The 25749-nt window shown below is 41.1% G+C and overlaps 1 protein-coding gene and 2 non-coding genes across 5 annotated transcripts in view; 1 reads left to right on the forward strand and 2 right to left on the reverse strand.

Annotated features, from left to right (window-relative positions):
• The window catches only part of LOC120933257 (LIM homeobox transcription factor 1-alpha-like), an 81672-nt gene that overhangs the window by 18552 nt on the left and 37371 nt on the right, over positions 1 to 25749 (reverse strand). The window lies entirely within an intron of this gene.
• Positions 4882 to 4954, reverse strand: TRNAV-AAC. Its single transcript has one exon. It is a non-coding gene; the product is annotated as a tRNA-Val (tRNA).
• On the forward strand, positions 24453 to 24525 carry TRNAV-AAC. Its single transcript has one exon. It is a non-coding gene; the product is annotated as a tRNA-Val (tRNA).

The following is a 25749-nucleotide window of genomic DNA, read 5'->3' on the forward strand; positions in this document are numbered from 1 at the left end:
CTTGGTAATCATACTTTAAAACAAAGTCGCAATCAAAAACTGTTCATTAACACCATGGCCTGCAGACTACACCGCACCCTTACATTGACAGGCTGGACAATAAAGGCATTACGTATTAGGGGTTGGATAGAAATCACTCAAGATGGAGTTCCCATCCAAAATCATGAATCATCCCTGCAAAGACTTACTGATAAGGTGGAAGAAAGGTTTCAAGAAGCAAAAAGCTATCTTAGCCTAGGTTCACATTGGTCCGATTTGGCATGCCAAATCAGTGGCTATTGCCGGCAATAGCACCATCCGAATCGGTGCACGCCGCGCACTACTTTTGGTGACTTCGGGTGCGATTTTAATAGACATCTGATTGAGGAACCTGTACAGATGTCTGTCAGATCACCCCCGAAGTTGGACTGCATTTCCGGGTTGAAATCGTGCGAAATCAGTCCCAGTTCACACTGGTGCGATGTGGGAAACCTTGCGATTCAGTGCTGGTTCCCGCATTGCACCTGAATCGTACACTGGTTCATACTGACATCTGCGAACCGCTGGGGGTTGCTACTTTGAAGAGGAATACCGTTGGTATCGTATCAGCTAGCTACCATAACCCCGGTATCCTCTTCAAGACCGGGTGGTCCGCTTCAAGATAAAAGTGGTCTCTGCAGCGGATTCTCTGCAAGATCACTTTTATCGGTGGCGGGAAAGGGCCCCCCCTCCTGTCGCTCTCCGATGCCCTCCACTGCTTACCAAAGCCATCGGGTGCGGCGGAAGCAATTGGATGATTCCCTTCTGTGACATGGAGACAAGTGAGGGCAAGATGAGGGGACAATTGTGCGGTCATGCTTCACTGTACCCAAATTAATTTAGACATTTTTGCAAAAAAAAATAAAGACCAAAAATGTAAAAAATATGTTTTTCTTAGTTTCTGTCAGAATATTTTGTAAATATATATTTTTTCTCTTTCACTGATGTGCGCTGATTGGGCGTCACTGATAGGCATCACTGATGAGGCAGCACTGATTAGGTGGCACTGATGAGGAGGCACCAATATTCAACACTGTTGAACACTGGTGTCACTAATGGGCACAGACTGGCATCACTCCTGGGCACTGCTGGGGCTGTACTGATAATCAGGGCACAGCCAAACACATGGGTAAAGAGCCACGTCATCGGTTCTTTACTGAGATCGGGGGCACCCCGTGTCCTAGGAACACAATGCGCCCATCGTCATGCTACACGCCCCTGTTGGTGCAGGAGAGAATGTTGACACTGGGGCAAAGCCATATAATGATTTCCCAGAATGAGAGGGGATTTCGCCTGGTGTCATTATATAATACGGCGGGCAGGAAGAGGTTGTAGATATATATGCACTATGTATCTGTTTAATATATATATATATATATATATATATATATATATATATATATATATATATATGCTTACAGACACTTTGTTAGGCACACCTGTTCAATTGCTTGATAAAACAAATTGCTAATCAGCCAATCACAAAGCAGCAACTCAATGCATTAAGGCATCTAGACGTGGTGAAGACAACTTGCTGAAGTTCAAACTGAGCATCAGAATGGGAAAGAAAGGGGATTTAAGTGACTTTGAACGTGGCATGGTTGTTGGTGTGAGACAGACTGGTCTGAGTTTTTGAAAAACTGCTGATGTACTGGGATTTTCATGCACAACCATCTCTAGGGTTTACAGAGAATGGTCCGAAAAAGAAAAAATATACAGTGAGCTTGTTGTGTGGATGAAAATGCCTTGTTGATTTCAAAGGTCAGAGGAGAATGGGCAGAGATGATAGAAAGGCAACAAACTCAAATAACGTTTTGTTATAACCAAGGTATGGAAAATACCATCTCTGAAAGCACAATGCATCGAACTTTGAAGCAGATGGGCTACAGCAGCAGAAGACCACACCGGGTGCCACTCCTGTTAGCTAAGAACAGGAAACTGAGGCTACAATTTGCACAGGCTCACTAAATTTGGAGAATAGAAGATCGGAAAAATGTTGCCTGGTCTGATGACTCTTGATTTCAGCTGTGACATTCTGATGGTGGGGTCAGAATTTAGCATAAACAACATGAAAGCATGGATCCATCCTGCCTTGTATCAATGGTTCAGGCTGGTGGTGTAATGGTGTGGGGTATATTTTCTTGGGCCACTTTGGGCCCCTTAGTACCAATTGAACATTGTTTAAATGCCACGGCCTACATGAGTATTGTTGCTGACCATGTCCATCCCTTTATGACTGCAGTGTACCCATCTTCTGATGGCTCCTTCCAGCAGGATAATGCACCATGTCACAAAGATTAAATCATCTCACCACTGATTTCTTGAACATGACAATGAGATCACTGCACTCCAATTGCCTCCACACTCACCAGATCTCATCCAATAGAACACCTTTGGGATGTGGAGTAACTGGAGATTCACATAATGGATGTGCAGCCGACAAAACTGCAACAACTGTGTGACGCTATCATGTCAATACGGACCAAAATCTCACCTTGTTGAATCTATGCCATGAAGAATAAAGGCAAAAGTGGGTCCAACCCGATACTAGCAAGGTGTACCTAATAAAGTGGCCAGTAAGTATATAGAAATATATATATATATATATATATATATATATATATATATGTGCAGAGGTGGATCTAGGCTTTGTGATGCCTTAGGCAAAACTTAGACATGAGGCCCCCCCCCCACTCACATCCATAATGGGAAAAATAATTCAAGCAAGAAAAATGGCTGCAGAAAATGCACGGATCTAGCACACAGGTCATCAGCACCACTTCCAGGGCACCCTCCTCACCCATCAGACATATTCAGCCAATGCAAGAGGGGGAGGTGATAGAGAGATCTGATGGCGCCGACATTAGTATTGATCACAGGCAAATTAGGCGGCCGCGAGACCCCTGTGAATGCGAGGCCTTAGGCAACCGCCAAATTTGCCTAATTAGAGAGCCGCCTCTGTATATGTGGCAGCCATATTTTCTTATTCTTCTAAATCTGCTTCCTTTGATCCACTCATCTCAATGAGGGTCTACCAGTTGAAAACAGTAGATTTTGTGTCTCTGAATTGTAGAAGAAATTAGGTTCTGCGCATGATTTAGGTAGGAATAACCTTATTTGTTTTTCTTTATTACTCAAGACTGTATTTGGATTTTACAAATGCATTATGGGTGGAAAAGGTCACTCTGTCAAAAACTGGTCTGGCGGACGAATGGTTAACAGATGAGAAGGCTTCATCTCAAATGTCTGCAATGCATAGCTGCCTTCCCAAGCTATAATTAGACAACACAGGCAGCTCCCAGCTAATAAACACCATGTCAGCCTACATTATGCCATAAGGCCTCCGTACTGGCTATGGTGTCACAAGCGCCTGAACAGCCTCTCTTTTTAATATTGCTGGAATCCAGTTAAGGCGATGTAATAACGTCTGGATTACCGGAGCCTGCACATAATAAATCTCTATGGTGTAACCCTGTATCAACAGGAGAGCACAATGACATTATTGCTGGATTAAACACTAACGGGAATCTGACAGCAATATATTTACTATGTGTGGATTTCCCGTATATGTGATTCTACGCAAACCACATAAAAATAGAGAAAAACGAGGAAGAGGAAAGAAAGAACGAGAGGGAAAGGAAAAGCCAAAGGCAGTAAAGGAGAGACGAAAGGAAGCATAAAGCATGAGGGAAGAAGGAAATTAAAATAAAGGAAATAATAAAGGAAAAGAAAGGAAATATTGAAGGAGGGAAGGAAAATGTAAAGAGACCTTTTATGTCAACCAGGAATAGGAAAGATAAGGAAAAGAAAAGGAAAGGGGAAAATAAAAGGGAAAAAAACAAAGGAACCTTTATTGCCCACAGGATTAGAATCTCCAGTTAGAATTTGCTGGTGGCTTCATAGGGATTCAAAGATATGCACTCCCTGCTTACTTTTGAAGGAGTTAAATCCTTTAACCACTTCCATACCGCGCCTATTCTGGCACTTCTCTCCTTCATGTAAACATCATCATTTTTTTGCTAGAAAATTACTCAGAACCCCCAAACATTATACATATTTTTTTTAGCAGACACCCTAGGGCAGGCATGTCCAAAGTCCGGCCCGGGGGCCAATTGCGGCCCGCGTTCTGGTTTAATGCGGCCCCACTGGTAATTTGGATATATATCTCTTTTGTAGCCCCCAACAAATCCCCGAACATCGTGCATTCAGAGGCTGCATTCATGTAAATGATGTGGCTGCATTTATGGCAATAGTGAGGCTGCATTCAGAGAGTGCATTCATGGCAATGGGCGGGCTGCATTCATGGCAATGGTGAGGCTGCAGATGGGCACTGTTTAGGCTGCATTGATGGGAACTGACCCTTATTTTGCTTCACAATTTTTTATTTAAAATAAAATAAAATTCCTGAAACTTCCCTCTTGCAATTAAGGTGCGTGTTATACGCTGATAAATACAGTATATCCAAATAACACGCCCAAGCTCATCCCTAGACTCTTGACCACACACAGCCAAAAAGGCATGAGAATTCTTGTTGAGCAGTGTATTAGTTCATTCATTTGCATTTAATTTTAATAGTTCAAAGAATGTCAGGCAAAATTGTCGGCCCTCGTGCAGGTTCACTTCATCAAATCTGGCCCTCTTTGAAAAAAGTTTGGACACCCCTGCCCTAGGGAATAAAGTGGCGGTCATTGCAACTTTTTATCTCACACGGTATTTATGCAATCATTTTTCAAACGCCATGAATTAAAAAATAACAAAACAGTAAAGTTAGCCCAATTTTTTTGTATAATGTTTTTGGAGGCAGAAACAATAAGATGCGTGGATTGCCTTGGACCCTAATACTCTCACATGAAAAGGAAAAGTTGTTTCCGCCCGGTCTCGAACCGGGGACCTTTCGCGTGTTAGGCGAACGTGATAACCACTACACTACGGAAACTTCTGCTGGAGCCCTGGAGGTAAAACATTTGAATTTTAACACTACAATAAAGATCAATACTTTAACCACTTCAATACCAGGCTTTTATACCCACCGCAATACCGGGCCTATTCTGGCACTTCTCTCCTACATGTACAAATCATCATTCTTTTGGTAGAAAATTACTCAGAACCCCCAAACGTTATATATACATGTTTTTTTAGCAGACACCATAGGGAATAAAATGGCGGTCATTACAACTTTTTATCTTGCGCGGTATTTGCGCAATAATTTTTCAAAGCCTTTTTTTTTGAAAAAAATTGTTTCATGAATTAAAAAATAACAAAACAGTAAAGTTAGCCTAATTGTTTTGTAAAATATGAAAGATGATGTTACGCCGAGTAAATAGATACCTAACTACCATGCTTTAAAATTGCGCACACTCATGGAACGGCACCAAACGTCGGTACTTAAAAATCTCCATAGGTGACACTTTACATTTTTTTTACAGGTTACCAGTTTAGAGTTACAGAAGAGGTCTAGTGCTAGAATTATTATGATTTTTTTTACTTAATTTTTTTTATTTTTGCACTTTTTTTTACATTTTTTTGATCACTTTTATTCCTATTACAAAGAATGTAAACATCCCTTGTAATATAAATAGTGTGTGACAGGTCCTCTTTATGGAGAGATACAAGGTCAATAAGACCCCGCATCTCTCCTCCCGGCTGGAAAGCATGATATCTCATGCTTTCAGATTGCAGCTTTGTTTACTTCCTGGTACCCGGGCGTGACGTCATAACATCGCGCCCAGGCCTCCGACGGTTATAGAGATGTATGCTCTCTATGCTCTTCATTCCGCGGCGGCCGATTTGTTCTCCGAGCCTACATTGACTCGAGAGAGCCCGGAGAAGCACCGGGTGGCGGCGGGAGAGGGGGATGTCTGTAAGAACGATCAAGCGGTGGAACCGCTGCTATGATCATTCTTATGGTGCGCAGAATCGCCGCCTGAAAAAAGGAATATCTGAATGATGCCTGTAGCTGCAGGCATTATTCAGATATCCCCCACTGAAGTCCAGGACGTCCTACAGTACGGAAGTTTTTAAATACTTTCATTAAGGTCCTAATTGTAAGCTTTATTAATATATATATATATATATATATATATATATATATATATATATATATATATATATATATATATATATATATATATATATAATTGCGTCCCTTGAACTACAACTCTGCTTGTTTCGACAGCCTTTGAATGTAAGTGGTGGTCTGACCCCTCCCTCCAGGTCTTTAATACAGGTCCCCATCCATTCCTCTAAATCCGATCCTAGAACGCATTGCATGCTCTGTTGGGAGAAGGACTTTGGTAAATCTGATGGATTGGACTGAGATACGGGCTTCCACAACCAAAATCTCATCCAATATTTTAGTTATATAATGTTCTCTTTAACTGCTATTTTACCCCCTCCAGAATTGCCAAATTGTGCTCCAATATTTATGCTTATGTTTTCGTACATGTTGGAAGAAATAGGCAATGTTACATGTATAGAAATCAAATCTTTGGACCCCAAACCAAAGAGCCAAAGTTAGGGGGGACAATTGGACTATTACGGTACCAGTAAGTAGACCAATCAATTGTAGAGATACAGGTATAGAACACTTAATTGAAATTTTATTAATACAACATCAATAAAACACATAATATTGTATATTTTCAAAATCAAAGTGACATGCCAAAGCATCACCAGTATAATGATCCCCAAAGGGGGGAGATCAGAGTGGGATTGATGGTCACGACAATCATCTCAACTGGTTTTGCGGCCAGTTGCCACTTCATCAGGAGAATATCTATAATTGGATAGACAATCAATCAATAATTATACAATTAACAAGAGCAATGTTGGGTAAATTGGGGAGCAAGGGCCGAGCTGCTTACCAAAAAGACCCCGTCGGTCGAGGGCAACAAGGGTCACCAAACAGGGTCTCCCACGGTGACCAGGAGGGACGTGCATGTAAATGGACCTACTTCCCGAATATATGAGATAAACAAAATTGATATCTATAACCCATACCTTAAAGCGGAGTTCCACCGAAAAGTGGAAATTCCGCTAAAAAACACTCCTTGCCCCCTTACATGCCACATTTAGCATGTCATTTTTTTGGGGGGGGGGAGTCCCACTTCCTCCTTCCGCCCAGGGACCGCTAAGGCGATACGTCATATCGCCTTTTGGCGGCCCCTCCCTGTAGGCGATCGCCTGGGACATGTGACATGTCCCAGGAGATCACCTGTGCAATCAGATAGCGCAGCGCCGCTCGCGCATGTGCAGTGAGTGCCCGGCCATGAAGCCGAAAGCTGTCACGGCCGGGTGCCCACAGTAACAATGAGGATGCCGGCCGGAGAGGGGGGGGGAGGAGCGGAGCTCTGGCCGGCACGTTGCTGGACCGTGGAGCAGGTGAGTGCATGTTTATTAAAAGCCAGCAGCTACACTTTTTGTAGCTGCTGGCTTTTAATAAACATTAAAAATGCCTGGAACTCCCCTTCAAGGCTAATTGGGGGGTGCAAACACATGTGGTGAAGAGTAGTGGAAAGATGGTGTAGGAGAGTGAGTGAGTGAAAAGGGAGGGAAAGGAAAGGGATAGCAATTGGAGAGGGGGGGGGGGACAGGAGGAAGGAGGGGAACGAAGAGGGGAGGGGGGATTTCTGGATGATGCTACTACCAACTACAGTGTTTATGTATTTTATTTAAGAGGCTTTATTTTAAATTCATTATTTTAAAATATTTTAAATGTTACATGTATGGTGGATGTGTCCCAAAGCTCACAGATTATGGATTTAATTTATGTAAGGATCCAGTAGAAGCTTTACTGAATAATTCTCCCCAATATGTCCCACGATCAATGGTAAAATAAATTATTTTTTATCTTTGATATTGTAGGTGAGGTTGAAAAAAGACACAATTCCATCAAGTCCAACCTATGTGTAAGAGTATATGTCAGTATTATATTGTATATCCCTGTATGCTGTGGTCGTTGATGCCACCAAGCAAACTATAGCCTGGTCTTAGAAGTCCCCAGTATTACATTTTTCTATAGTAATTCTCCATTTGCATGGAACCAAGATTAATTAAATCAAATTGGCCCTTTCTTCTGATGCCCATGAGAAATTCCTAGAAACTTGTTCCCCATGGATATCCTATTCTGAACAAGATCATAGGGTGCTAAACCTACATACCATGGGTAGTACCTGGACTGCACATAGGAGTTGGAATTAATTTCCCCTCCCTCTATTGCCTTACCCTGCTCCCTTACCCAGATTCATTATTTTCTTACTGATTTTTTTTCCCTTCTCTGATTTTTTCTGCTGTCCTTGTCTTCCTTTTTCTATGTTTTTTTTTGCTCTGGCTTTGTTTTGTGGTTTTGTGCACTCGCTTATTCCCCAGAGCTCTCCCTAAACAATTTTCTACACACTCACTGTAGTTCCCATCTTAAACTATCGCATAAGATAGCACACCATAAACAATTACCGTATATATATGTAAATCTTTTGGTATAATGCTGACTATAATAATAATATTTAACCTAAAAGTTAGAGCTCCATTCATCTTTGTTTCCTCGAAAACTCATATGAAACTGTTGTGTTAGGCCTTGTACACACGACCCAACATGTCTGCTGAAACTGGTCCGCAGACCAGTTTCAGCGGACAGATCCGACCGTGTGTACAGCCTAGCAGACAGGTTTCCAGCAGACAAAAGTTTTAAAGCATGCTTTAAAACTTGTCGGCTGGAAACCCGTCCGTCCGACATGTCCGCTGGTTAGTACACCTAACCAGCGGACAGAAATCTCCCGCATGCGTCGAATGGATTCGACGCATGCGTGGAAGTATTTTACTTCCTGGTTTGCGGACGTGGCGGCGTCAACGTCACCGCCATGTCACCGCGCTGTCTATCCGCAGGGATTTCGGTTTGATGGTGTGTACAACCATCAGACCGAAATCTCCGAGCGGACATGTCCGATGAAAACGGTCCGCGGACCGTTTTCAACGGACATGTGCCCTCGTCTGTACGGGGGCCTCATAGTTTGATGGGGCATGTTATCTGTCCCTAACTTTAGAGAATGTTGTATTTGTGATAACTTGTGTTGTTACAGTAATTTGTATGTATAACTGTTTCTGGATGTAAACTTTTAATAAATGCTATTGAACAAGAAAGGAAAATAGAGAAAATTAAAGGAAAGGAAATGATGAAGGAATGAAAGGATGAAGGATGCAGGAAGGAAAAAAAAAGAGAGGAAAGGAAATAAGGAAGGAAGGAAAGCCAGGTATGAAGGATGAAGGACAAATAATTGAGGAAGAATGGAGGAAGGTATGAAAAAAAGTGGAAATAAAAAAATGGAAAAGATGAAGGAAATTAAGTATGCAGGAAGGAAGGAAAAAATAAAAAAAATAGAAAAAAGAAACTAATGAAGGAAGGAAAAGCAAGGGATGCAGGAAGGACAGAAAATAAAGGAACGAAAAGGAAAATGAAAGAATGAAAGAAAAAGAGAGGAAATGAGAAGAAATGAAATGATAAAAGAAGGAAAGGATTACAGCTGCAGTAAGGAAATAAAAGAGAAAATGAGAAGGAACAAAATAAGAGAGAGATATAAAATGGAAGAAACTACGGGACAGAAAATGATGAAGGAAGTAAAGGTTGAAGGAAGGAGGGAGGAAAGAAAAAGAGAGAAAATTAGATTAAAGGAAGTGATGTGGGAAGTAAAGCGTGAAGAATGCAGGAAGGAGAGAAAACAAGAGAAAATGAGAAGAAAGGAAATTACGAAGGAAGGAAAGGATTAGGAGGGAGGAAGGAAAAAAAGAGAGAGGCAATGAGAGGAAATTTAATAATAAAGGATGCGGGAAGGACAGGAAATGTAAGAAATGAGAGGCCAAAAAATGACGAAGGAGGTAAAGGATGAAGATTGAAATAAAGAAACAAAAGAGAGAAAATTAGACAAATTGAAATGAAAGAACTGAATGAAGGATGCACGAAGAAAAGAAAAAGAGAAAATTAGAGGAAAGGAAATGATGAATGAATGATAAAAGGATGCAGGAAGGAAAGAAAAAAGCTAGATAATAAGAGCAATGGAAATGAGGAAAAGGAAGGAAAGGATGAAGGGTGGAGAAAGGAAAGAAAGAAAGAAAGAAAGAAAGAAAGAGAGAGATTAAACAATGAAAGAAGAAAAGGCAAAGATGAAGGGTGGAGGATGGATAGAAAACACATAAGCTCCCAGCTTCAAAGTGAAAGTGACGTTGCAGTTGTATAGCCACCAATCACTTTCACAGAGCGGGCAGCGTGGTGCCCCCTCCCCACCAATGGTGGCCCCTCCCCCTGTGATTCCTGGGCTGTCACTCTCTTACATAGAGCCCAGGACCACAAGAGCTTGCTTCAGAATGGAGAGCAGTGTGACAGCGAGACATATCCTTGCCTTGATCTGACATGTAAACAAAGAAACTGGAAACAATGATGATTATGTCACTTCCCGGTTTCAGATCAACGTTTCCTGGCCAGAGGCACATCTAACCGTGCATATCTGTGCTTGGTTAGGTGGTATAAAGGGCAGGGGAGACATTGGGGTCTATTAAAACCCTAAAGTCTCCAAAAAGAGTACCTGTCACCTGCCCAATGTTATCACATAGCAGTTTATGAACCATTTTGATAGCAATCAACTAAAAATAAATAAATAAAAGAGAAAAGGTTTAAAAAGATTATAATAATGTATTAGAAATTTTTATTTTAACTTGTCGTAACGCCCATTGGCATGCACACATGTGAAAAACAAATGCAAACTCATGCCCAAGGTGCACATGCGTATGTAAACTGCAGTTGCGCCATCCATGTGATGTATCGACAGGAATGTCATAGTAAGAGTAATAATTATAGCACAAGAGCTTCTGATGAGCTGTAACTCTAACCAGGTGAGCTGTAAAGGCTTTTAAAGTGTCACCTATGGAGATTTTTGGGTACCTAACTTTTCTTTGCGATATCACACAATTTTAAGATAATTGGCATGTTAGGTATCTACTGTATTTACTCAATGTAACCTCATCTTTTACAGTTTACCAAAACATGGGTATTATATTTTGTGTGTTTGCACTAAAATTAATTGTATTATATTTTTTGTCTTTAATAAACAGTTGTGCAAATATCATGTCACATAAACATTTGCAACTATCATCTTTTTATTCTACACAGTCTCTGCTTTCAGAAAACATATATTGTTCTGAAGGTTTAAGTAATTTTATTGCCAAAAATTAAGATCTGTACATGTGTGCAAAGATGAAAAAGAAATTGTTCTAGAGCCAAACTGATTAAGGAAGAAAAGGCAAGGATGAAGGAAGCAGGAGGGATAGTATATGGAGGAAATGAGACAAAATAAAATGATAAAGGCAGTAAATGAGGAGAGTGGAAGAAGGAAAGAAAAAGCAAATGAGACAAAGGGAAATAATGAAGGAAGTAAAGGATGAAGGATGCAGGAAGAAAAGAAAAAGAGGGGAATGAGACGAAAGGAGATGATGAAAGAAATAAAAGAAGAAGGATGCAGGAAGGAAAGAACAAGAGAGGAAACAAGACAAAGGGAGCTGATGAAGGAAGAAAAGGATGAAGGATGCAGGAAGGAAAGAAACAGAGAGGAAATGAGATGAAGGGAAATGATGAAGTAAAGGATGAAGGATGCAGTAAGGAATGAAACAGAGAGGAAATGAGACGAAGGGAAATTATGAAGGAGGTAAAGGATAAAGCATGCAGTAAGGAAAGAAACAGCAAGGAAATGAGATGAAGGGAATGATTAAGGAAGTAAAGGATGAAGGATGCAGTAAGGACAGTATATGGAGGAAATGAGACAAAAGAAAATGATAAAGGAGTAAATGAGGAGAGTGGAAGAAGGAAATAAAAAGAGAGGACATGAGACAAAGGGAAATGATGAAGGAAATAAAGGATGCAGGAAGGAAATAAAAAGAGAGGAAATGAGAAGAAGGGAAATGATGAAGGAAGAAAAGGATGAAGGATGCAGGAAGGAAAGAAAAAGAGAGGAAATGAGAAGAAGGGAAATGATGAAGGAAGAAAAGGATGAAGGATGCAGGAAGGAAAGAAAAAGAGAGGAAATGAAATGAAGGGAAATGATGATGAAGGGAGTAAAGGATGAAGGATACAGGAAGGAAATATAAAGAGAGGAAATGAGACAAAGGAAAATGATGAGGGAAATAAAGGATGCAGGAAGGAAAGAAAAAGAAAGGAAATGAGATGAAGGGAAACAATGAAGGAAGGGAAGTAAAGGATAAAGGAGAGAAAATGAGAAGAAATTTAAAATAAAGTAAGGATGAAGGAAAGGAAATGAATAAAAAAGTTGTAGTGGCTTACTGAGATGCCTCAATCCTGTATTGTTTTTTGGTATTAAAATTAAAAAAAAAAAAAAAAAATGTAAGTAGCAGTGGCATATGACATATATTTATTCAATACAGCTGTTTTACTTTCAATTTTCCTCTCTTTCCTTTCCCCTACCCTGTTTTCTTCTCCCATCCTATCCTCTGGTATCATCTTTTCCCATCTCCTCGTTTCTCTCTCCTCTCCTCTGAGCTGTGAAAGGTTTCAGTGAAGCCATGAAGACCCCAGATTCTCCTAAGGGAACGTCGCTGTCTTTGAAGTGGGCAATTCTATTCAGAGATCCAGGCCTCACTTCCTTGTTGGGTGTTTGAGTAAGTGACGTCCCTGCAATTTTTATGAGATCTGTGACTCTGAGGCATCAGGTAATCTGATCAGACATTTGATTACATTTCACAGCCTTGTCTCCTTTATTAAAATTTCCCAGAATCCTTGGCGGCTGTCTTATTGCTGCTCAATGCTAATAAAAGTCTCTCCCCCCTGGGACAAACAATAAATGAAAAAGCTCTACTACCAAAACATACCACCCTCGGCTTATACCTCCACATGGATTCAATGATTTTAGAGTCCCACTCTAATGAAAAACACTAGTAATGCCTATCATAACAACAACAAAGATTTTCCATTGTTATTTTCCATTATATAGATTATACCAAATACAGCTTGTATTCATAGAATTCATATATTGTATGTGAGTGGTAAATAGCACAACCAATGTTAATTATGATTTACATTTCAACATCAAAACTGTTTGTTGTCAAACTATGCATTTTTATGATCAAAACCAAAACAGATTAACAAAGGTACAGTATGCAGATTGGGTTAAAGTAGACATAAACTCAGAAAGTGATTTGCTATGCTATGCCTTGAAAGGGTAAAGCACAGATTTTCTTTAAAGTGGAACTATGGGAAAAAATAAAATAAAAATCACATAAATATATATATATATATATATATATATATATATATATATATATATATATATATACTGTATAGTCCCATAGGTAGCCACAGCACTCTATGTTTAAGATAAATGCCCAGGTGCTCACCCACAAAGAAGTACATACAAATCCAAAACCAACACAGAAGCACTCACGGGTCTTGCAGAGGAGGTAGATACATAATATCAGCTTTTTTTTATTGTCAGTGTTTTAATAAAGCTCAGTCTTGACAAAAACAGATGCAATGCTTTTCAGGCCCCTACAAAAAAAAATTGTAAATGTACATTTTTTACCTGCAAAAAAATGTGAATTTTTAAATTTTTTATAAAAGGTGAACTTATCCTTTAATAATGCTGCTGTTGAAGGGTGGCTACACTGCTCCTCCATAGATATAGTGAGCATAGCAACTCTCATTCCTCGTACACACGACCAGTTTTCCCGTCGGGAAAACTGCCATGACAGCTTTTGGCTGGGAAAACTGGCTGTGTCTATGGCCTCGTACACGCGACTGAGTTTCTCTGCAAAAACCAGCAAGAAACTTGCTGGGAGATATTTTTTTGCCGAGAAAACCGGTCGTGTGTACATTTTCGTCGAGGAAACTGTCGAGAAACTCGACGAGCCAAAAAGAGAGCATGTTCTCTATTTCCTTGACGGGAATGGAGAAAATTGGCTTGTCGAGTTTCTCGACAGCCTAACAAGGAACTCGACGAGCAAAACGTTGTGCTTCGCCCGTCGAGTTCCTCGGTCGTGTATACAAGGCTTCATGCCTCGTACACACGACCTGTTTTCCCGTTGGGAAAACTGCCATGACAGCTTTTGGCTGGGAAAACTGGCCGTGTCTATGCTCCATGTCAGTTTTCCCGACAGGAAAAATGAGAACATGTTCTCTTTTTTCCTGCCATGATTCCCGGCTGTCTTCTTCCTGGCAGTTTCCCTATGGGAAACACTGCAGTGGAGCATACACATGGCCGGGATTCCCGGCCAAAGCTCTCACCGCAGTTTTCCCGACGGGAAAACCTCTGGTGAGTACATGGGGAAAGTGATCGAGCAGGTTATCGGTTTTCCCCCTGGGATTCGTGTGTACGGGGCATAAGACAGGAGGTGTAATACTGGCAATATCACTAGGTGAAATAAAGAAATAAATCCTTAAACAGAAAATGAATGCAGCCACTACACCCATGGACTGGTGATGTGCAATATAAAGGAAAATTTATTATCATACTTACCGTAATTTTCCTTTCCTGATGGACTCCATGGCAGCCTACGTGTGGGTTAATCCCACCTCCTCTCCATTGATAGGACCTCATACCCATAAAGGTTTACTCACCGCCCAGTACTGGTGTTCCGTAACTATCCCGACTCCATAATTTCAGGGTGGGAACTCCGTCTGCCATGGAGTCCATCAGGAAAGGAAAATTACGGTAAGTATGATAATAAATTTTCCTTTTTCCTGACTGACTCCATGGCAGCCTACGTGTGGGAAATAACTAGCCAGACCACACGGGTGGGTATGCTGAACAAAAAATATATTTTAATTTGTCCCGTCAACTGACAAAACTGATAAACCAAAATTCACAGAGGAAAGAGATGCAGGCTCAACACAGTAATGAGACATAAAAGTATGTATAGAAGACCAAGAGGCCGCTCTGCAGATGACATCTGGAGCCACGTGACGAGCTGCCGCCCAGGAAGCTGCCATCCCTCTGGTAGAGTGAGCTGTCACCGCTTGCGGAGGAGCCAAGCCCTTCGCCCTGTAAGCCTGCTGAATTGTCTGAACGATCCAGGCCGCGATTGTTCTGGCAGAAGCCTTTTTCCCCTTGTTACTGCCTGAGTGCAGGATAAACAAATGATCTGAACGTCTAAAGGGGGACGTCATCTGGATGTATTCAGAAAGGATCTTGCCCATGTCTAGAGGGTGAGTCTCATTGGTATCCGAAGACCTGAAGGTAGAAAGGACAACTTCTTGATTCTCATGAAAGACAGAAGAAACTTTTGGATTTGAACCCAGCATGGGTATCAAAACCACCCGATCCGGGAAGAAGGTCAGGAATGGCTCTTTGTGACCAAGAGACCCAATCTCCGACACTCTTTTGGCCGAGGTGATAGCGACCAAGAATGCCACTTTAGCTGAAAAGTCCTTTATAGAAATTTTTTTAAAAATGTTATGCAAGAAAATAAATACATTTTAAAAATCAATTTAAAAAATTAATCTATGCAGCATTTAAAATACCAGCAAAGCCAGTAAGCATGTAAGCAAGTGGGATAACAGAGGGGATCTATGCCTATAGCATAGGCAGATCCCTCACTGACCTGGTAGAGTGTCACAGGATCAGCTGCTCGCCTGTCAGGAAGAACCCCAGTGTACATAGGCGAGCAGCTGATTTTTGAATCCCCCGCCGATGACGTCAGACGCTGCTCACGTACGCGCCTGCGCAGTGGTGAATGGCTCAACGGCGCCTGCGCGGCCGCCGCGAGTCCCGTCCGACTGCGCATGCGTGAACCAAGCCTCGCTCTGGGATTGGGTACTGCGCATGCGCGAAGGGCTCTGGTGCTCACACCAGGAAGAGAACAAACGGCGCTGGAACGCAGAAGCGCTCCAGCCGCCATACAGGCAGAAAAAACACACATGGGAACACACAACATATAGGTGACTGCCATGGAAATAGATATAAGACCTTGCCAGCCAGGAAGTCCGGATCTTCAGCACACGCAGCTACTACCGCACAGCGGAGGGGAAGTTGCTGCAAAGCTCTCCACCCGCCCATGGCTGGGATCCGAGCTGCACCGCTTAAAGTGTGCCATCCTATTTCAAGTAAGTCCTTGTTTTGCACAAATCGGAATTTCCTAAAGTTGGTCCATGGAGGAGGACAAAAAAGGAACACCAGTACTGGGCGGTGAGTAAACCTTTATGGGTATGAGGTCCTATCAATGGAGAGGAGGCGGGATTAACCCACACGTAGGCTGCCATGGAGTCAGTCAGGAAATTCAATTTTTGTTCATAGTTACATAGTTAGTCTGGTTGAAAAAAGACACAAGTCTGTTTAGTTCAACCAATGAAAGAGGAAAAAAATATATCCTTAAACAAACAAAAAAACAAAAAATCATACAATTCTATACACAGTCCTATACCCACAGTTGATTCAGAGGAAGGCAAAAAAAACAGCAAAGCATGATCCAATTTGCTCCAACAGAGGAAAAAAAATCCTTCCTGTTCCCCTGAGAGGCAATTGGATGTTCCCTGGATCAAATTTACCTATTCATGGATTTAGAAAATAAATAAAGTAGAACGAAAATCTTAATTAAAAAAAAAAAAAAACTGCGAACAGGCAGACTGTTTATTGCAGAGACACACAAAGGGGTTGATTTACTAAAACTGGAGAGTGCAAAATATGGTGCAGCTCTGCATGGTGGCAAATAAGCTTCCAATCAGCTTGTTTGTTCAATTAAGCTTTGATTAAAAAAAAAAACTGGAAGCTGATTGGTTTCTATGCAGAGCTGCACCAGATTTTGTGCTATCTGGTTTTAGTCAATCAACCCTTATGCCCCTTCTGCAATAAAATTAACTTATGTGTTTGTTTGCAGTCTTATGCGGCGTACACACGCTCAGAATTTCCAACAACAAATGTTCGATGGGAGCTTGTTGTCGAAAATTCCGACCGTGTGTAGGCTTCATTGGACATTTTCTGTCGTTATTTCCGACAACAAAAATTTGAGAGCTGCTTCTCAAATATTCCGACAACAAAATCTGTTATCGTAAATTCCGATCGTGTGTAGCCAATTCCAACACACAAAATTCTACGCATGCTCTGAATCAAAAACGAGACGGAAGCACTCGGTCTGGTAAAATTAGCGTTCGTAATGAAGATAGAACATTCGTCATTCTCTAACGGACTGAAAAGCATGAGGCTGAAAATAGCGAATCGTCTCTCACGAATCTTCTACTAACACCACTGGTATTAAACTTCCCTTTAATAGTGCCGTTGTACGTGTTGTACGTGACCGCGTTCTTGGCTTTTGGAATTTCCGACAACATTTGTGCAACCGTGTGTATGCAAGACAAGTTTGAGCCAGCATCCGTCGGAAAAAAATCCACGGTTTTGTTGTCGGAATGTCCGATCGTCTGTACACAGCATTTACACTGTACACTGAGCTGAGCATGAGAAGCTCTGTTTACATTCCGACGTCATCCCACCCTGGCCAATCAAGATAGCCAAAGACCTGCAGCCTGAAGAAGCTGAGGAGAAGATGTCAACTCTATTCTTGGTGCTTAGTCTAAAATCCCTCTTCTTGGCTCTGCTTTAGGTCTTGGTCCTTCGTAGACAGAAATACTTTTTTTTGTAGGGCGTAGGAGAAGGGTTGAATTCTTATAAGCTTTTTGTTGCAGGCTGTGACTTCATTGCAGATCTTATCTCACTTCCTGTCTGGTCACCATGAAAAAAATTGAGATGAAAGCTCGCTCATGAAGCCTTGGAGAGCAGTAAAAATCTGGTATAGTCTGTAATCTGTTCCTTCTCTTTCCAACAAAAAATAATAAAAATTGGTTGGACACTATAATTTGGCGATTGATAGAAAAATAAATTCTGCTGCTTAACTGGTGCTGGATCTTTGGCAAAACTCAAGCAACCCTGGTTCCTTCTCCAATTATTATATAATTCACCATATCCATCAATGCCCAGAACCCTGAAGATAGGTTGCCTCAAGCCCCCAAAATGCATTGGATGTATTTTTATGGAATTACTAATAAGAATTGAAAATCAGCAATAGAGTTTTATGACTATTTGTTCCTCTCACCCAACACTACCAATGTCACTTTGAGGAACCAGCACCTAGATGGGGTTCCCAGGCGAGGCTTTGCTTTTTGGTGTGCACTTGGGCCCAGATTCTCAAAGGACTTACGACGGCGCAGCGCCATGTACGCCATCGTAAGTCCTAATCTGGCCCGTCGTATCTATGCGACTGATTCGTAGAATCAGTCACGCATAGATATCCATTAGATCCGACAGGTGTAAGTAAGTCTCTTACGTCCCACATCCCAAAGGGACAACTAATGCGAGTTAGACGCAATTGTAGCAATGACATAGACTTTAATTCACAGGCCCTCGTACTTAAAGGGAAGTTCCTAGAAAAAGGATACACGAACAGAGACCTGGACAAAGTCATTGAAGGGATAGTACTCTTACCACGGGACTCTTACCTCACCATAAGACAACCACAAAACAAGAAGAATGTACACGAATGGAGTTTTATTTCGGGATTCCATAGTCAATATAAAGAAGTTGAGCTTATTTTTAAAAATCACTGGCACATTCTGTTTCTCGACAAAACACTAAACACAGTACTACCAAGCAAACCTGGTTTCATATACAGGAAAGCTGTAAGCTTTGGAGATAAAATAGTAAAAAAGATCCTTGACCCTCCAAAAAAACCCCCAACTTTTTGGGACAAAGACGGCTTTTTTCCTTGCAAAAAATGCCTCCCATGCAGAGAAGCTGCCAGACCAAAGAACCATATTGATACATTTACCTCCACGTCTAATAATATCCAGTTTCCAATAAAATCTTTTATCACATGTAATACTACCTATGTCGTCTACATGCTCGAGTGTCCCTGTCACCTGATGTATATTGGAAGGACAAAAAGAAAGCTAAAAATCTGTTTAGCAGAACATATTGCCAATATCAAAATATTATATAAAGATCACAATGTCTCACTCCATTTTAAGTTACACCACAATCAGAACCCTACCGGCTTGAAATTTTGGGGTGTAGATCACCTCGAACCACCCTGGAGGGGCTGTAATCAAGTCAGGGAGTTATCCAAACGTGAGACGGAATGGATTTATTCAGCAGGGACTCTGGCTCCCAATGGGTTAAACATAGAATTGGACATTAACTGCTTCATTAGTGATCATTGATATTGGCTCCTCTTTTTTCCCTATTCTTTGACACTATCTTCTATATGATGCATGGTTTATGGACGACCACATAAGCCTCCTCCCTCTCACATCCACTCCCCCTTGCGCAGAGTTATATATAAAAAATAAAAAATATATAGTGATTTTTTTTATCCTTTTATCTAGACATATATATATTTTTTATGCAAGGAAGTTTTATACATATTTTATATGTATTTTATTTTATTTATTTGAGTGGCCTTGTAGTAATTTTTTAATTTTTTTATTTTTTTATTAATATTTTAAATATTTTTAATATTTTTAATATTTCTAATATTACTTATGTTCCACCATCTCCTCGCCACCCCTTCTCTTATACGTGTATACATATATATATATACATATATTTTTTATAGATTTTTATATGTATGCTTTTTTATATACATATATTTTTCTTATATATTTATGTGGACTATAGGTCCATACCTATATACATATTTATCGATTTATTTATATTCATCCTCTCTAAGTTCTCATCTACAGAGACATACATGTGTACATGTCTCTTTATTCTTATACACAAATATATGACCCATACACGCCTGATAAGACTAACTGGGTCATTATGTAATCATCTTGAATATACATTTGAAGCTATCCTCTCTGAAAATCTATGTTCTTGAATATATGAGGAAAAAATAATCGCTGTTCTTATAAATATGATTAATCTGGGAACAGCAATTTAAGATGGTAGATGTACACTTAAGTATGTTTCCAATCCTTGATGCACATTCCCGTGTGTCATCAAATGTTACTATAAGCGCTGATTTGTTGCCCTATGACCTGCTTGCGCTAGCATTTGCAGGTACTGTCCACCTGTGAAGATATCGCTGGTGGGCTCTATGCTATCTACCAATGCTATTCCCGTGATGTAAAATTTGGGCTGGTAGACACGCCCACTTTCAGTGATTGGATATCGCCAACCCTATGTGTCTTGCCTCGTTGTTCCATAATATAGGAATTAACAACCCCAGTTTTACATTGAATTGATTGATTAACCATTTAGCAATTTGTTTTTATTACCCAGTACTCGCTCTGTGTCAGTTTCTTTGCTGACTGTTTTCAATTTTGCTCGTTTTTAGAAAAAAAGAAATAACCCATAGTACTATTTTTTCTATATTGCTTTATTAAAACCAAAATAGTGAATGGTACGTTTTTTAATACTGAGTTTATCGATCCTTTTTTACCCTATACGGTTATACTTGATTACATTGATCATATTAAAGTTTATAATTTTAGACTCCCTCGATATATACTCTTTTGAACCCATTAGTAGCTCGGCTGATGTCCTCCCTGACATCCGGATCAAGTAGCACCAATCAGATCCAACAGGCAGGGATGACTCATCCAATAGCCGACAGCTACATGGGTATAAAGGGATATTGACGGCGCCACGTAGCCACGCCCTCAGTTGAAGTCGGAAGTGACGAAACGCGTCAGAGCGTGGCTACACAGCGCTACACAGGAAGTCTACGTGCGTTCCACGGCCATCCAATCGTATCCAGGACACAGCTTACCATCGCATCCGCAGCACCAGCGCGGCCCCTGTGGACGGGAGGACGCCAGTGAGAAGCGGTGAACTCGTTTGTATTGGCTTTTATCATTCACAGTCACTGTACGGGCACACACTGGGGACTTGTCATTTAAACCTGGCAAATGGGCTGTTGTGTAGACGATATTGTACCATGATTATGCTATTTTTTTGTCTCCACATATGACCCTGCTCGAGTGTTAACCCTTACAGTACCAGTTTGATCTGAAGGTTTGCTTTTTTTGTGGTAAGCACACATCCCATTGATTGATTGGGACTCATCCACATTATTGGTGCAATATCTGGTGCCAGGTGCACTTATACCAGCTATAGATCACCCTTCACACCATCAGTATCTTTCAGGTTTTCACCACTTTATTTATTTATTTGGATGATTATCCACATATTAGCGCTGTTTTTATCAGTTTGAACACCTGTTCACGTTTATTGATACTACTAGTTTTAAGTCTCTTACGTCGTCGGATCTTAACTGCAATTTTTTTTTTGCCTGCTAGGTGGCGCTTTCGTCGATTTTCGCGTCGAGTATGCAAATTTGCTACATACGCGAATTTCCGAATGTACGCGCGGCCGACGCAGTAAAGTTACGACATTTACGTTAGGCTTTTCCCGGCGTATAGTTGCCCCTGCTATATGAGGCGCAGCCAATGTTAAGTATGGCCGTCGTTCCCGCGTTGAAATTTTAAAAAGTTACGTCGTTTGCGTAACTCGTCCGTGAATAGGGCTGGACGTAATTACATTTAGAGCAATGCACACTGGGAGATTTGACGGACGGCGCATGCGCAGTTCGTTTGGCGTGGGGACGCGCATCATTTAAATGATACACGCCCCCTACCCGCCAAATTTGAATTCCGCCGGGTGATTTACGCTACGTCGCCGCAACTTTACAGGCAAGTGCTTTGTGAATAAAGCACTTGCCTGAAAAACTTGCGGCAGCGTAACGTAAATGAGATACGTTACGCCCGCACAATTTTGCGCCCATCTACGTGAATCTGGGCCTAGGTTTTCTATTGTTGGTCTTCCAGAAGTTGAACAGTCAAGATCCAATACATGGGCCTTGCACATGGCTACTATTCAACCACTAGTTTTGGTATATATCAGTATAACAGACTGGCTTTCAAGCACTACCACATGCTCCCAAATGCATACACTTTAAATCAGAGCTTTTCTTCTCAGAAAATAGGTGCAGGAACTCAACCACGACCCCGTTCAGATTTCACAAACAGTAGAAGGGTCTTAAAGGGGCATTAAATACCAGGATTGCATTACATACAGAGTGCAGAGTTCAGGGGGGTTACATACAGAGTGCAGAGCTGTCACTTGTAAACACATAAACCAGACTTCTGTGTTTACATGTGATTGTGATGAGCAGGCACCAAAGGGTCTGAGCGAAAGGTGGTGGAACTGAGTTCCACCAAGTTCCCCCTGAAAAAAAGCCCTGCTTTAAATAAACACAATATATATTTTTTTCTTTTCCACATTCAAAAGATTTTAACGTGCTACATTTCCAAATTACAGGACTAGAAGTAAACCCAATATCCTGTGCACTAGGTGTATTGTACCGAAATGCCAGGGGCTATTGCCGTAAGGAATGAATGATTCCCATGGGGCCAGTCTCAAAATTGTCTTTTATTACAGCTGGAATATAGTGAGCGGGAAATGGAAGACATTAAACATGTATGAGGAGAGTTTAATTACATTTTGAGGCTATGGATTAATATTATGAAAAAGGGTTACATCGCAAGTCAAACAAAAATTAAGTCAGATGAAAGGCGATATTTAAATATGAAGCCTGAGAAAAGGAAATGCCGCAAATTTATGAAAGTAATTAGCAGGTGGGAACAGAACAGGAGAAAAAAACGCACACATGAAAACAAAGGATAAATGTACTTTTAGTGTACTGTTATCCTTTAAAAGTCCCCCAGAACCCTCCTCAAGCTAAACATTTACCTGTCCCCATTATACCAAGCTACCCTATACCCAGAAGATCCAGGTCATTTCTTCACCCAATGTGACAGGGGATCGAAAAAAAGAAGTATGTGTTGCTGGGCGGGTGGGGGGGCATAATAATAATCATTTTAAACCAACCTGTATAGACAACGTTTTTTTTTACTAAAAATTAAAATGATGAGAGGGCAAACAGGCAGAGAGACCTGCAGCATTCTGAGGTTCTCCTATAAGATCAGTGGTGGCCCATCCATTAGGGGCGCACAGATGCCGCCCCCCCTATCCATGTGTCCAGCCCCCTATTCTTCATACAGGGCACCAGATGCATGGATTCCAATGGAGGGGGTGTTTTCTTTGAAGCACGTTATTAGCCAGAGGCTCTAATAGGCTTCACAAACGGGTGCTCTTCCCCCCGAGCTAACCCAGTTGTGTGACAATAGCGAATAAATATTCACTATTGTAACACTGATTCTCCTCCCAGCCAATCATGATCCGCAAAGGAGAAGCATTCTTATTGGCCAAGGGAAGGAGGAGATAGGAGACGCACGGCCTGAGGAGATGAATGGCTGGAGGAGATGCAGGGGAAGACCGACCGACCCACCAGCTGCCATGATGAATCACCTGCAGTGGCTCAGCCATCCAGCACTTCTCGGCTCAAACAGGGAGGGAGGAGGAGGGGAGATCAGAGTCATCCCGGGCAGGACATCTGCCTCCTAAGGTAAGGAAGCCATCCGTTTCCTGCATTCATGTCCCTCTCGGGGGCGGGGGTAAACGGTCTTGTCTTCTGGCCTCATCTCCTGCCGACAGGGGGGGGGGGGAGGGGAGAAGGTGATGTTGGTTTGCCGCCCCCCCAAATTACCGACTGGAGTCAAGGCATGGATCCTGTATCGCTGCAAAGCAGGGACAATGATCAATGTCTTCCCCTAGTAAAAGCACCACACACTGTTTAGAAAAACACTGGCTAGGAACACAGCTAACCCTTTAATCGCCCTTGATGTTAACCCCTTTCCATCCTGTGTGATTAGTGAAGTGACCGTACTAATTTTTTAGCACTGATCACTGTATTCGTATCACTGGTCCCCAAAAAGTGTCAATTAGTGTCAGAATGTCCACCGCAATATCGCAGTCTCACTATAAGTCGCTGAACATTACTAGTAAATCAATAAATCAATTAAATTATCTTATAGTTTGCCAACCAATCAATATACACTTATTGTGATTTTTGCATCAAAAATATGTAGCCGAATACATATTGGCATACATTTTTGAAGAAATTTGAATTTTTCATTTTTTTTTTTTTATTGGAAATGTTTTATAACAGAAAGTAAAACATATATATTTTTTTAAATTGTCCACTTTTTTTGTTTATAGCACAAAAAAAAGTGATGAAATTCCTCCAAAAATATTTTTTTGTGGGAAAAAAAATACATAATTTGTATTTGGGTAAAGTGTCGCACAACCGCACAATTGTCAGTGAAAGTAACACAGTGCCATATCGCAAAAAAAAAAAATAGCCTGGTCATGAAGGGGGTAAATCTTCTAGAGGTCAAGTGGTTAAATAAAAAATAGATTACAGGGCCATTAAGTAGTGGATGTGTATGAATTATTTTTGAGAATAAGGATATTATTTTATGTTACTTTAAAGTATTGATGTTTATTGTAGTGTTACACTTCCTTTATTTTACCTCCAGTCCCTAACCAGAAGTTTCCGTAGTGTAGTGGTTATCACGTTCGCCTAACACGCGAAAGGTCCCCGGTTCGAGACCGGGCGGAAACAACTTTTCCTTTTGGTGTGAGAGTATTAACCACTTCAGCTCCCAAAGATTTGGCTGCTCAATGACTGGGATATTTTTTGTGATACAGCTTTAAATGACAATTGCACGGTCGTGCAGTGTTGTACCAAAAAAAATTGACATCCTTTTTTTCCCACAAATAGAGCTTTCTTTTGGTAGTATTTGATTACCTCTGCCGTTTTTATTTTTTGCACTATAAACAAAAAAAGAGCAACAATTTTGAAAAAAACTCAATGGAGATTTTTTTACGAAAGGCAAACCCACTTTGCACTACAAGTGCAAAGTGCACTTGAAATTGCACTGAAAGTGCACTTGGAAGTGCAGTCGCTGTAAATCTGAGGGGTAGATCTGAAATGAGGGGAAGCTCTGCTGTTTTTATTATCCAATCATGTGCAAGCTAAAATGTTTTTTATTTTCCTTGCATGTCCCCCTCAGATTTACAGCAACTGCACTTCCAATTGCACTTTCAGTGCAATTTCAAGTGCATTTGTACTTGTAGTTTGCACTTGTAGTGCAAAGTGGATTTGCCTTTCGTAAATAACCCCCTTTGTGTTCCCATTTTTTACATCCTTACATTTTTGTTAGGCTTCAGGGAAATAAAGATATAACGGTATGTACGGCAAAAAAAAAAAAAAGATCAGCGTACAGTCAATGTCGGAATGGAGCTTAAAGTGGAGGTTCACCCAAAAACTCAATTTTTAACCTTAGATTGGGCCTAATTACGGGAAGCAGAATCGGGTGTTTTGGTTTAAATCAATGCAGTACTTACCTTTTTTGAGATAGATGTTCTCCTGCCGCTTCCGGGTATGGGCTGCGGGACTGGGCGTTCCTACTTGATTGACAGCCTTCCGACCGTCGCATACAGCGCGTCACCATTTTCCGAAAGTAGCCGAATGTTGGTGCGCAAGCGCCGCACCGATGTTTGGCAACTTGTGACGCGCTGTATGCGACCGTCGGAAGGCTGTCAATCAAATAGGAACGCCCAGTCCCGAAGACCATACCCGGAAGCGGCGGGAGAACATCTATCTCAAAAAAGGTAAGTACTGCATTGATTTTAACCAAATTAACCGTAATTAGGCCCAATCTAATGTTAAATTTTTTTCGGGTGAACTCCCGCTTTAATGTAATGTTAGAATTTTTTTTTAGGGTGAAACCCCGCTTTAATACCTGCACGGCTCTTTGATCTCTCCGCACCTGTCCAGTTGCTC

Source organism: Rana temporaria, chromosome 3 (genome assembly GCF_905171775.1).
Source record: "Rana temporaria chromosome 3, aRanTem1.1, whole genome shotgun sequence".
Taxonomy (NCBI): Eukaryota; Metazoa; Chordata; class Amphibia; order Anura; family Ranidae; genus Rana; species Rana temporaria.